The 12,928-nt window shown below is 38.9% G+C and overlaps 1 protein-coding gene across 13 annotated transcripts in view; it reads left to right on the top strand.

Annotated features, from left to right (window-relative positions):
• The first annotated feature begins 2,851 nt into the window (after positions 1-2,851).
• The window catches only part of LOC116716026 (inositol polyphosphate-4-phosphatase type I A-like), a 37,647-nt gene continuing 27,570 nt past the window's right edge, over positions 2,852-12,928 (top strand). For 5 of the 13 annotated variants that reach the window (XM_032556753.1, XM_032556759.1, XM_032556758.1 and 2 more), the window contains exons 1-2: positions 2,852-2,999; positions 10,164-10,259. The gene's annotated coding sequence lies outside the window, so the exon portion shown is untranslated. Of the gene's footprint in view, positions 3,000-5,835; positions 5,858-10,163; positions 10,260-12,928 lie in introns of those variants that run through there. The other 8 variants (XM_032556763.1, XM_032556760.1, XM_032556755.1 and 5 more) reach the window with 3 other exon arrangements.

The following is a 12,928-nucleotide window of genomic DNA, read 5'->3' as shown; positions in this document are numbered from 1 at the left end:
CTAATCAAAGAACTTTTGATTAGAAAAAAAAAACATATATTATTTCTCTGCTTGAGAATCTGGTGTAAACTTCTTGCTTATTTACTCCACATGCAGTTGTAAACAATGTGCCAGCAGGACTTGAACGTTCAAGTGACACTCAACAGAAACAGTCGGTATTGCTACTGAGGCGGCTACACAACAAAGGCAGGTTAGGAGGTTTCCCTCTGAGTCTCTTTGGAGCAGATTTCATGCATAAGAACTGTTTGGGATTTATTTGTTTTTATTTGCCTTGCAGAACAACCTGCTAATCTGATTTTTAAGCCTGTGTTGATTTGGCCAAATGTTTTTACGAAAAAAGAAAAAAATACGTTTATAATTCTCCTAGATTTAGAGGTACCTGAACAAAAGAACCCATTGTTAAACCTTCTTGTAAAATGTATCTTAAAAAGGGACATCTCGTTGCTGATCCTTTGCTCTCTAGACTTACCAGGATCAGACATTTAAACTGGACCTGTGTGTGTGTATGTGTGTGTTTAAAACTAGGTCTGGATTAGCTGTCACACAAAGCAGTGGAACTCCTTTTTTCTGAAGTTTCATAAATAGATGTATAAGCTGTGTTTTATATTAGGATAAGTTTGGTAATTTAGCCTTACCAGTTATTAATTTTCTGTGTTACAAATAATTGCCCTTTACTAAAAAGTTGGATTTGAAACTTGCTAACCTTAGTTTTGTGGGGGGAGGGAGGTATATGTATATAATTTTACAATGAATTATAAACACAACAAAGTTATTTCTTTTGTACTCAAAGATCCAGAAAATCTTTAAAATTATAGTCTGAAATTTGGAAATAATTGTGTAGAAACCCTGCAGCAGTGTTTGGATCACTCCCATGCAGACCTAGTTTCACTAGAAACTGAGAAAAAAACAGCAATCACTACTTCCATAGTGTCACAAGGTTCAGGACTGAGGTGCAAATCTGGTTTCGACCGTTGCTAAATCTGCTTCACCTATTTGCCCTGCACCTACTGGGTGGCGCTGCATGTTGAAAATAACATGAAGAGGAAAACGAATCACTGTCATTGGCATGATGTAATCGAGTCAAACCTCTTGCTGTTTCTGATGAATGACTGGGACTCAGAAAAGACTTGATTCAAGCTTTAAGGCTCACCTAAAAAAAAACTTGTGTGGGGACCTGCAGTACCTTATAAAATCCACATGATGGCAGCAGAGCACAATTCTGTGATTCGCTTAACGACATGGCTTTAAAATATGACAGATACAAGTTAATATGATGTAGGCTACTACAACAATGTGACTGTTACAAGTTTATGTAAAACAATATTTTCTGTGATAGATAAAGCACTTTCCTCACATGAAACCGCAAAAGGTTTAAATAAATAAAATGATTAAGAAACAAGTGGCAGGTTTGTGAGTGTTTGTAGTATGCTAGCTGTACCAAAAAAACAGGTTAAGCTATTGGGGAGATAAAAGCTATAACTAACAAAATTAACATTTTCGCTGGATTTCTGGATTCAACTTAACGGGTGATTTACTACCTGTTGAATTGCTTAGACTTCCCTAAACAAGTAGAACAAGTTACTAGACTGATACAAGCTAGCTACAGCAATGTGAAAAATATTTTGCTGCTTTCAGACTTCTTCTTTTGCTTTGTATTGTCTTCTAAAATATTAATATACTAAGTTAATTTAAAAAAATGCAACCCAAATAGGAAGTCGTTTTCAAGGGTCAATTGCCTTTATGATGGGAATGGGTTGAGGAAAGCTATCCAAAAAGTCTATCACTGAATGGCTTGTGAGATGAAACAGCTTAATCAAAGTCTATACATCTATATGAGATAGGATGCCATGATCTTAAACAGACTTTCAATCCCTGGAAACTCTAAAATTAAAACAATTTTACGTAGAAGAATGGCAAATTCGTCTAAAGGAGTGTGCAGAGTTATTGCTGGTGTTACAAAGTGGCAGTTTTGTTCCCAGATATTGAATGTTTTACTTTTTCAACATTTTGATGTGGATTTCCTTCCTAATAAGTCAAATCATTGCTTGAAAACAGTTTGTTATGTTAAGTCATGTGTCCTTTGTCTGATAACATTTGTTTGATGATCCGAACATTTAAATGTGACAAGAAACAAAAGCTGAAAAAATCTTGAGGTGGGTGAATACTGCTCAAAATACATGTGCATTTACAAAGAATAGTTTGTACAGATGCTTTCTTATGTCATTTGTTTGTTTGACTGAATCCAATTTTATCTTCAATGCAGACTTTGTGGATACTTAGGTTTGTTTGTGTGGTTTTCACTTGCTATATAATTGCATTTTCATGCATTATCCAACAAACAAATTTCTATAGTTCTTTTTGATAAGTATCATTTTTACAGTAGCAATTTTCACATTTGTTAGTGCTACTGTATCTACCACAATAAAATGAAATTAATATTTGCCACTAAAACAGACATAGAAATACAGATGTGTAGAATCACAATTGAAGTTGCTATGTTGAAATACTAAAATAGGTAAATTATTACTACAAAACTAGCCTTTTATAATGAATAGTTAAATAACCAAATATCACAAGATAATGACAAAATATATGCATTTTCATTTTAACATGTAATTTCTAATATTTTATGCCCTTCTCTTAAAGTATTTCCAAATTATTAACCAGACTTCTCTAAATCAAAATACCTAAAACCCGACAGTATTTTTTTAAGCCTAAAAAAGACCAAGTTTTGTTTTGTTTCGTTTTATTTTATTTTCATTTTTATCCAGTAAAAACTGAACGCGCTGCGTAAGACACGCAATGACGTCTGGCTGTTCTTGACACAAGGGGCGTGGCTAAAGGCAGTCACTGCTGCGGCTTGGGTGACGTCCAGAAGGAGACATAGTGAAACTGCTGCAATTTTCAGACACCAACTTTCAGACGGTTGTCGTGTTTTCTTGGCGCTACCCGTTTTATTTTTGTTTTTTTTCTTTCATGCAGACAACCGAGCCAAACTGGTATGTAGCTGCGACACATATGCTTTTTTTAAAACCCGAAGTTGTGAAATAGCGGCTGTTTTTATCGTCTGTGGGAAGCGAACTACCACGGCTTTATTGTTTATAATGCTGGGGATAAGTTCTTAAACGGAAGGAGTTCATTTCTGCCTATTTGTAGGCAGTTTGGTATGTCTATGTTGTAAACCCTGCATATGTCTTGTCTACTAACAGCTTACAATACACCGAGTTAGCATTATGCGCAGTATAAGAAGCTGGAATTTAGTTTGAATATGGCAGAGGACTACTAACCTTCTTTAGCGGGAAGTCTTTTGAATTTAAGTGGTTTATTTCTGAGCTGCGGAGTTATGAAATAATGTATCTTCAAGGCTGTGTTTGTAAGTGAGTAACATTTCGGCTTTATTGCTATAGGGCATGCTTTTTCCATTGCACCTGAGCGGTAAAGGTAATGGACACCTGCGCGCGCGCGCTACAGTATACCCTGCGTGGACGCTGACTGCACGTGTGTTCCTGACAGCTCGCTGCAGACCTGCTGCTTTTTAGTTTTCACGCCGAAGGAGTCCAGGCCAGCGGTGTGGAGGAGATGAGGATGCTCCTCGGCTTCAAAACGAGGCCTTTTTTTTTTTTTTTTTTACCGCGACTGGGATGAGTTGACGTGCAGAGCCAGTGTTTACGAGCATATGTGCACCCAGAGTGTTTTCTGTTTTCCTTTTCTTTTCTTCAGGGTTTAACAATCTGATTTACTGGAAGCGAACTGCTTGAGAACAAGAGCAAACCTAAAGCCAGCTTTTCTGTAGCTTCATTTAAAGAAACAAAAACAGGCAATAAAATGTTTAGGTGGAATCTTGGTATTTTGGGGATGAAAAGTGTAGAATTTGCTGGATAAGTATGGACTAAAAAAAAAAGGTCTATGTTTGGGTTTTCGTGCTTTACTCCATTTTCTGTTTAAAATATTTTTTTAAAAATAGAAATTTCTAGACAAAAATAAAACAAAAGATTAAATTTTAACTTGGTTAGAAAAGAAATCAAGAAAATTTAGAATTTGTTCCTATTTCATAAAATCTTTTTTAAAAATTGTGGAAACAATTTATTTTCCCTTTGATTTTTTTTTTTCTTGTGCTACTTTTAAGGACTATCATATTTGTTAAAAATAGAATAAAAAAGAAATCAACATTTAGATGGAAGAACAAGCGATTTTTAAATTGATTTGATGAGTGTCTGGAAATTATTTATTTATTTTATGGACCGTTTTGTTGTCCCCTTTGGGATCTGGACTTATTTACATCATAATTGGACCTGAATCTTGTTTTGGGAGCAAATAAATAATTCTACAACCGCTGATTCTGTCACACCGACTACACTGTAGAACCTACTTAGAGCATTACAGCACAAACTTATTCTTTCACATCTGACAATTTTAAAATGGATTTCACCAACGCAAACTTCTGTGTTGTATCGCTTTTGAAGTGAAAGGAGAGAAAAGAGAACAGCAAGGATAGCTATAAACTTGGGAGTGTTTCTCATTGCTGATGCAATAGGCTGTTTGCTTGTTCCACAACGTAAGCGCTGTGTTTTACTTCAAAGTCAGAGGAAGTTTTTAAGCCCGAAAGACGGGTTTCGAAGAAAAAATGTTACACAAAGAACAGGAGCAACGCTTCATTAAAAAAAAAAATTAAAAATGTTGTCCCAACAAGACATTTGTTTTGGTTAAACTTGTACTTCTTCCTAGTAAATGCTATCCACCACACAGGGAAAACCCTGATCTGCAAAAACCGGTGCCACATCAGAGTAACGGGTAGTCACTTTCTAATCAGTTACTCTCCCTCAATAGTTTAAGATTTAGCAAAAAAGCGATGATTTCCATCATCTCAACTGATCTATTTGTTGATCTGATGATTGTGTTTGTTGGATTTAGCAGGGAGCCAATTGGAGTTTCACCAGAAGATTTTCTGGATACCTTTAGGGTAATTTTGGCACTTTTAATACATAAATCACTCTAGTCTTAATCCCCCCCCCCCCCCCCCCCCCCCCCCCCCACGCTGTCTCCTCCGACTAAATAGGAGTCCCTTGAGGTTACCGGCAGAACTTATCACCGACTGCATCTGAGCATCTCTGGTGGACTGTAACGCGACGCCATGTGCTTGTCGTGACTCATCAAACCCGTCCAATCAGCTGTGAGCAGGGAGTCTGTTGATCCACGCTCCTCTGCTTCTGTGCATCATCTTCCCCCACGTGTGGGTAGTTACCAGCGCATGCCTGCAGCCCGCTGGTTGTCTGGATGCTTGGGAGCTGGGGGAACACTGCTTATCTAATGACGAGACAAATCTTTATCAAACATGTCATGTAAAGGTCACACAAGAAGATTCATTTAAGGCTTTTATTTGCTTAACATGAACTAAAATGGAGTTGTTTTCAGTTATCTTACAAATTAAGAACACTGAAATGTCAATGTCCTTGTTCTTTAGCTCAGTAAAAGCAAAATGAAAGATAAGATGCAAAAAATTCTAATATTTATTGACTTAGAGCTAAAAGCCACAGCAGCTTTGTGTCTTATTTTAAAATGAATTGCTCTTCTTCTGAGCACGTTAAAGCTGCAGAACCTCCTGAACATCACCCTCTCTAATTTGTGAGCACATATGCGGTCTGCTGCTGATACCGGCTGCTCTCAAGTAACGGCCTCTTTAATATTGATGAACTCTGGGGGAGGTTAGAGACGCATCAGCACTCCGCCATGTAGCCGGCAGCTCGGGTTTAGCAGCGGTTTCGCTGCGCTTCTTCGTGTTGAACAGCTGTCGCAGAGTGACGTGGGGCGTGACGGGGCTTCCTGCGCGGTGAGCGCTCTTGAAAAGCATCTTGAGACGGTGAGAAAGAGCAGCTGAAAACAGATTTGTGTCAGATGCTCAGCTTCCGATATTAAAATATCGAAAGCTATTCGACTAGACGTCGGTGTACATTCTCCTTTCATCTGGTGTCTGTGATCAACAGTTGAGTGTAGGAGGAGTTATGGTGGATTTTCTTCAATTGAGACAGTTTCAAAAATTAGACATACAGGCTCAAATAGATCATTCTGTCTGGACATGTGACTGCTCTTTCTGGTAAAAATCGTAAAGCTCATTTAAATCAGTTGGTTTCCTGGCCTGCAGTGGAGCCCTTCGCTTCAAGGTGAAGTTGGAGCACAGACTTATTCCTTGGTTGTACTTTCTGAAACCTGGTTTCAGTGGGGACAGTGTCGCTTGTGTTGTGGCAGTCTGCAGTTCATGGCTTGAACTTCGTTTGCAGTTTGGAACACCCAGGTCTAGCCTCCATTGACCAAAACCGACCCCTTCATCTCTCTTGCTCCTCTAATCCACATCGACATCAGAAATGATAAGTGGGTAATCGTGTTTTCGGTCGTTTCTGTTCTTTGCACTTTGCATTTCTTGCTCACCCCGTCATTGCGCCTAACGTGGGACAGCCGCTGCGGTCCACAAAGTGTTAACTGGATCAAGTGTTCAAGAGGCAGCAGCAGTTAGAGTGAGTATTAAAAGTGCAGCAGAGGAAATGGGTGAGTGCCTGTGCACTCGCGGCTGCTGCCTCGTGACGGCATCTGCAGCGTGAGTTTGTTTACACCCCGAGGCTGCAGACCGTCGTGCACTGGAACGCTGATGTCATGCATACATTTGGCTGCAGATTTGTGCTGCGATGTACGGAGGATCTGAGGGGAAATGCATTGTCACGCTGTTTGCTAATAGGACAATGCAACCTCGTTAGGAAAGACGTGATATAAATTGTGACTGGACTCAAACGGAAGCACAGACGTGGATGGACGGTGCACACTTTAGTACTTTAGTACGGTGCACTTTTTGTTTGTGCGTCCGCTGGTTGTTTTTCTGACACTGCAGGAAGTTTAGCTTGTGGTGTCCTTTCAGAGAGACTTGAAAGTTGACCCTCTTGGCTCACTTCTGCTTTCAGGGTGGTTCTGCTGTGAGTTCTTCTCTCTTAAGTGAAGTCTCACAGTACAAACACAATGTTCCATCGAACTTGTAAAGCAATTGTTGCTGCCTGTCAATCTAGGAAAGGTTATAAGGTAATTTTCCATCTACTCAACACAATAAAGTTTCTGCAGATGTGCAAAACTTTAAAGATGGCTGCTGATCTTACAAAGAGAAAATTCTCTGAATATTGCATATCAGAACAAAAGGTGGACCTTGCAGTCATTGGGTGTATCACGATTTCCTCTGTATTGAAAAGTTGTACATGATCCTATATGGTCAGCAGTGACTGAGGATCTTACAAGTGATGAGCAGGCTGTTCATTTTTAATCTGGTCTTATGTTGGGGCTCATTTCTATTTTAACTTGTCAGTAGGTCCAGCCTGGAGAATGTGAAGTTGATGATGCTATTTTAGACTTTGCTGTTAGGCCAACTTCTTTTAACAAAACCTGAACACAACAGTAATCTTCTCCAGCGTCCAATCTGCTTCTTTTTTTTGAAATAACAATGTGCCTCAGTGGGCCAAGAGAAGTGGCTTTGTTGTCCATTGCTGTTGTGTGCAGATGTAACTTGTACGTCAGATTTGGAGGTGTACCAGTATGTTGAAAAATATTTAAAATGCTTTAAAAATTAATGTAATAAATTTATCAAAGTGAATAAATTAAAGTCCCATCCCTATGTTTGATATTAGTATCAAGTATTTCTCAGTGGGCCAAGAGAAGAGGCTTTGTCATCCCTTTTTGTGTTGCGGATGTCGCTTGTGCATCACGGATTGAGGTGTACCAGAAACGCATCAACACAAAGGTTCCAGCTGGAACATTTTGCATGTTTAAAAAACAACAACAAAAAACATTAAAGACCCAGCTCTAGATATTGGTATCAAACGTGGTACGGCTTAATTCCATTCAGAAATGTCCCAATATTGAAAACCCATCCTTAAGATGATAAGATGGCATTTTCTTTCAGCTCTGTCATAATTGTCACTTTTGTATTTTTATATTTTTCTGGCTGCCAACCAAATGACCACCCATTAATGCCAAAGTTCAGATGCGTGTGTGAGGTTAAGAGTACCTCGGGCCACGCCCTTAAAAGTCCCACCAGAACTGACACTACACTGAATTTAATTTCAGCTCTGACTACGTGAACCTGGTTGTCTGTGACTGCTGTCAGACACAGTGAACGCTCTGCCAAAAGCCACTCCTCCACAAACAATAGAAGGAACATGTCATTTTTTCTACTTTGAGTCCCTGACAGTTTTACAGTCTGACTTTGAGAGGCTAATACGTGTTGCGTCAAGTCCTCTTATTAGTGAAGTAAGAAAGGGCAGGAAGCTCAATGCACTGCTTGTTCAATGGTTCAACAAAGACACTGAAAGGACCTGGAAATCAACCTGGAAACTTAGGTTGCTTTATTTGACGGTTTACATTTGGTTAACGATGCTTATGTTATCTCACTCTTTGCTCAGTCAGTGAAAGCAACTGTAAAAAATCAGACAACTGGATGTGGCTCTGGGAGATGCTCGCTACGTCACTGTGTGTGTTTTTGTGTCTGAGGCCTAGGCCGGAGCTCATTTTCATGTGAAAGGGCCACAGCTGCTCTTTCCCCATAAAGAAATTATTCATGTCTCGTTCTGATGCCCATCCCTGAGGGTGGACGCGTGCTGTCGGGGGAGCATCTCTGATTCTGGTTCAGTCCTGCAGCCTGATGATGACTAAGCCAAGGCTTATTTTACAGTGTTTATGTTCAGCTCTAGTGGTGGAAACCAGCATCAAAAACAATGTGAAAATCCCAGAGGGCTTTATTATTGGCTAATTTACATGTCCTGGATGATTTTGATGAGGCATTGTTCCACAATGACTGACATTTTAACATTCAGGTAAAGGAACAGACAAGAAAACGGATGTTGTTGGGTTTTTTTTTTTTAATGTTTACAAAATACAAATTTAGCCAGTTTTGCTATATAAGGACATAGTTGTTATTTTTTCAAATGTAATTTTGTTTCAGTTGTAATTATAGATGAATATGTCAATTTTGTAATAGTCCTTATCATTCTAATTTTGATTTATTTGTCATGTATTATAGCACCATTGTGTTGTGGGAATTCCTTTTATTTACTTAAACTTAAATTAATACATAGAAGTTTGTGTTGCAATGTGAGAAAAAAACAAATCAACTGCTACGTTAAATATTGACGACGTACAAGGTAGGGAGGTCCATAAAGATTCATTCTTAAGCTAAAAAGCATCAGTTGAAAAACTTTTCAGAGACTTTTCACTCATGATAAAATACCTCCAAGAAATCCACACTTCCTATAGAGATGTCTGCTTTTGTCGAAGGAACTCTTTTTCTCCTGCCACAACCTATCGGATGATTTTACATTTAGGTATCTAAATTTAGAGCCTTAAAATGCCTTAAATTCATGTTTTTAAAAAAATGTAAGTTGACCTTAGATACGTCCACCACGGGTCTTAAATTTTGTGGCGACAGGACTATTTAATCTAGCTTTTAAACATTTATTTTCTCATGGGACTTTTCTGTCAGGCAAAAGTTGAGTAGCGTGCAGATATCTTTATTGCGGTTTGTGACTTGAGGTTGTTGCGCTAGCGGTGACTAGCTGCTAGTATATGCCTTCTCGCTAAGTCAAGTAAAGTTTATTTGTATGGCACATTTCAGCGACAAGGCGGTTCGAGGTGCTTTACATCATAAAAACGCAAAAATATAAAGTCACAGAGCACACAGTCAGCAATTATAGCTAGCTTAACTGTTAATTAACTGGCCAGCTTTTCTGCGTCTGTCGTGGAAAAGAGCAAATGTATCACCAATCGGCTGGATGACGTTGGTTAACACCGCTAGTTTTATTCTGTTCAAAAAATCTTGGCAGTAAGAAGATTAAGCCTGTAGAGAGCACTACAAAATATGACACTCTTTGTTTAATTTCCGGTTAGATACAGGACTGAAATTTCATTCATTATGGTCTTAAAAACATCTTAAAAAGTCTGTATTTTGAGTTGGTGAAACCTGCAGGAGACCTGTTTTTTGCAGTCTGATTAAATCAGACCTAGTTACATGCGGCTTGTTAAAAGTGAAACAACATGTGTCTACATCACTAACTTCCCCCTTTTTTTAAAACTAAAATCTTTTGAACTGTTTCCGATTTGTTTCATATTGTCATTTTTCCGTCTGCTGTGTTTTACAGGCATCGAGCAAAGACCCAAATTTGGCCGTAATAAACCGTTCTCGGTCCTCTGAGTGAGAAAAAGTGCTGCTGCTCGGAGAGAGGAAGCATTGAAACGTGAGTTTTGCCATGTATGGTCAACTGGACTGTCCCTGAATCTGGCTTTTGTGCCTGAGGCTTAAACCAAAGACAGAAGCTGTAAACACTCACAGACGCTGTTGCTCTTTATACAAATCAGTGCAAGGACAAGCCTGGCGCTTCTTTCTGCTGGGATCCTTAAACAAATTCCTAAAAGTGTAGTGCAAATTAGAAACTCCCTTCTACTTCTTTTTTCAGATCATCAAACTTAATAATCATTTTTTAAAGTGAAAAAGCCATCAAAATCAACCTGGATTGAAGTGAACTAGTGCCTCATACAAGCACCTACAAATTTCAGTCCAGAAAAAGACGATCTGTCAGCATCTTTTGTCTCTGCTGTGAACAAGCTTGAGTTCATGACAGACTTGAAGCTTGCTGGGCTTTTCCTAAGTATCCTAACCAACTTCCTGTAAGTAGCAGCTTGGGGCTTCCTGCCAGATCCTTGCAAAGTAGTGATAGACTTGAATAACCTCTGCTTAGTTTCTAACAGGAAATACATATATTTAGTGAAATATGACAAAGTGAATATAATCATAGATGACCGGAGTTTGTGTTGCTCTTGGTTCCACAGAGCAAAATTTATGCAATACACCCCAGATATGGGTTATAAGTGTCAGGAGCTCTGACAAGCCCTGTCTAAGATTTATACAAAGTTTGTGTGAGTGTGTGCCCCAGGTTATGTGACTCACAGACATACACACTCTTGGATCTCATGTTAGCTAAATTTGGAGCTGCCTTATATGGCTGCTTTTCCTCATTCCTTGTAGCAACACCATGACTTTATTGTATGACTACATTTCAAATTGGTAAATGACTGTCATCTACAGATCTGACCAATAAACATTTCTATTCTTCATTCTTGCTTTGTAGCAGTTAAGGCCTTCCTTACATAAACATAGAAAGAGCTTTGTAGAGATGTTTAACTGTCTGCAGAAACAGAAGAGAGGCAATAATGAGTTGAGTTGGTATTTATGAAGAAACATAAATTAGGATGATGTGATGATGAAAATGGAAGACAAAGAAGCCCCTCTAGACGTTTTTGGCATTGGAAATGGAAAAAAGTGACTCCAGCCAGACGAGAGACTGGAAAATTCTCCCTAGTTTTCAAAACAAAGGAGTACAAATGCATCAATTCTGGCAAAGATGAAGAGTTTCAATCAATGTTTCTGTCTCTAAAGAAAAATCAGGCTTCGGGGTGTCTGCACATCCTCAAAACATCTTCATCATGTAATGTGACTCACTGCTAAGATTCCCTTGCTAGCTAGCTACCTTACTAGCTTTTTTTGTGTTTATCTTTAGTACAAATGTATCGCCAAGCTATCTCTGCAGTAGCACACAGGCATACAAATGTTCTGTCCTCTGCCAGCATTACCCACATTGTTCTCTTTAAATTGTAAACACCTTTGATAGAGTGCAGGACCTCGGAAACTTTCCACCTATGTCTGCTTTTATTCCAAAGGCTTCACTGATCCATGATCACAGTTCCACTTCAGGGAAATAAAATTGCCAGTGCTGGCTAAAACACTTCCAGACCGTAGATCTCACTCATCTGGTCATCAACGCTTCAGTTGTGTTTCAGCTGAAGCGTAACCAAGTTTTGTCAACAAGTATAATGACAACAAACAGACAGTTTTTGTATGATAAAATCAAATTCTATTTTATTGAATTTCAGTCATTCACACCATTGAATTCTTTGCAGTTCATTCTATAAAAATGGCTGTTTTGGAAAATTGAACAAACCAGTTGTTAAATGAAAACTATAATAAGAGATATTTGAGGTTTCATGCTCAATGATTGCTTTTATTCAGAGCCGTAATGCATGCCACCTTTCAAGTTTTTCTTTGTAAAAAAATTACTGAAAATGAATATTTGTTTACAAAAACCCAGTAACATGCATGGAAGGTTTTCTGTGGGTTTAGCATGTCAAAATGGGAACATTTGAGGAGGTTTGCACTCCATTTTCAGGTCAGGCAATTTAATCCTTTCTTTCAGCTTCCTCAAAATCCAGGCGACAACTGTTGTTCGTTTTGGAAACAGTAGATTGTCAGGTCGTCTCGGTTTATGTGCTGGAATATGTAAACCATCTCGTGCTCTCATGCAAACGGCATTCAAATTCGGATGGAAATCAAATCGACTTGCTTTGATCCGCGAAGGACACCAGCTGCTCCAGATGTTTGACACATGTGGGTCGTTCATAAAGTGGGGCACTTTGAGTGCTGGACCCCATACGCCAGGAAGTAGGCCAGACCCACCGTAAAACAAGATCCTTCTGTTTTGAATCGGTACGGAATATGAATGTCAGCTTTTAACACTTAGAAACTTTTTCAGAAAACGGAACTTCTCATTTGTATGAGAAAGCTGGTTTAATATATTTTATTTTTAATGTTAGCTTAAACCCGAATCATTAATATTGTAGATATTTGTATTGTAGATGGAGCTGAATTTGTCTCTCCTTCTTTGCGCGTTGTTAAAGCAGACCAGTGAATCTCTCCATTGGAGCCGCCTACTGTCCCCTGTGTTCACAGCTTTCATCCAAATAGGCTAATTGCTCTTTTATTAAAGTGGGACAGAAGCAGCGGAGACGCCCGCAGTGAGAGCAAGACGTCCTCATTCCCAACAGGGAGCTCAGAATTTCCTAACTTTCCCCA

Source organism: Xiphophorus hellerii, chromosome 24, assembly GCF_003331165.1.
Source record: "Xiphophorus hellerii strain 12219 chromosome 24, Xiphophorus_hellerii-4.1, whole genome shotgun sequence".
Classification (NCBI taxonomy): domain Eukaryota; kingdom Metazoa; phylum Chordata; class Actinopteri; order Cyprinodontiformes; family Poeciliidae; genus Xiphophorus; species Xiphophorus hellerii.
The sequence above is the reverse complement of the archived record's forward strand: the minus strand, read 5'-3'. Positions and strand labels throughout refer to the sequence as shown.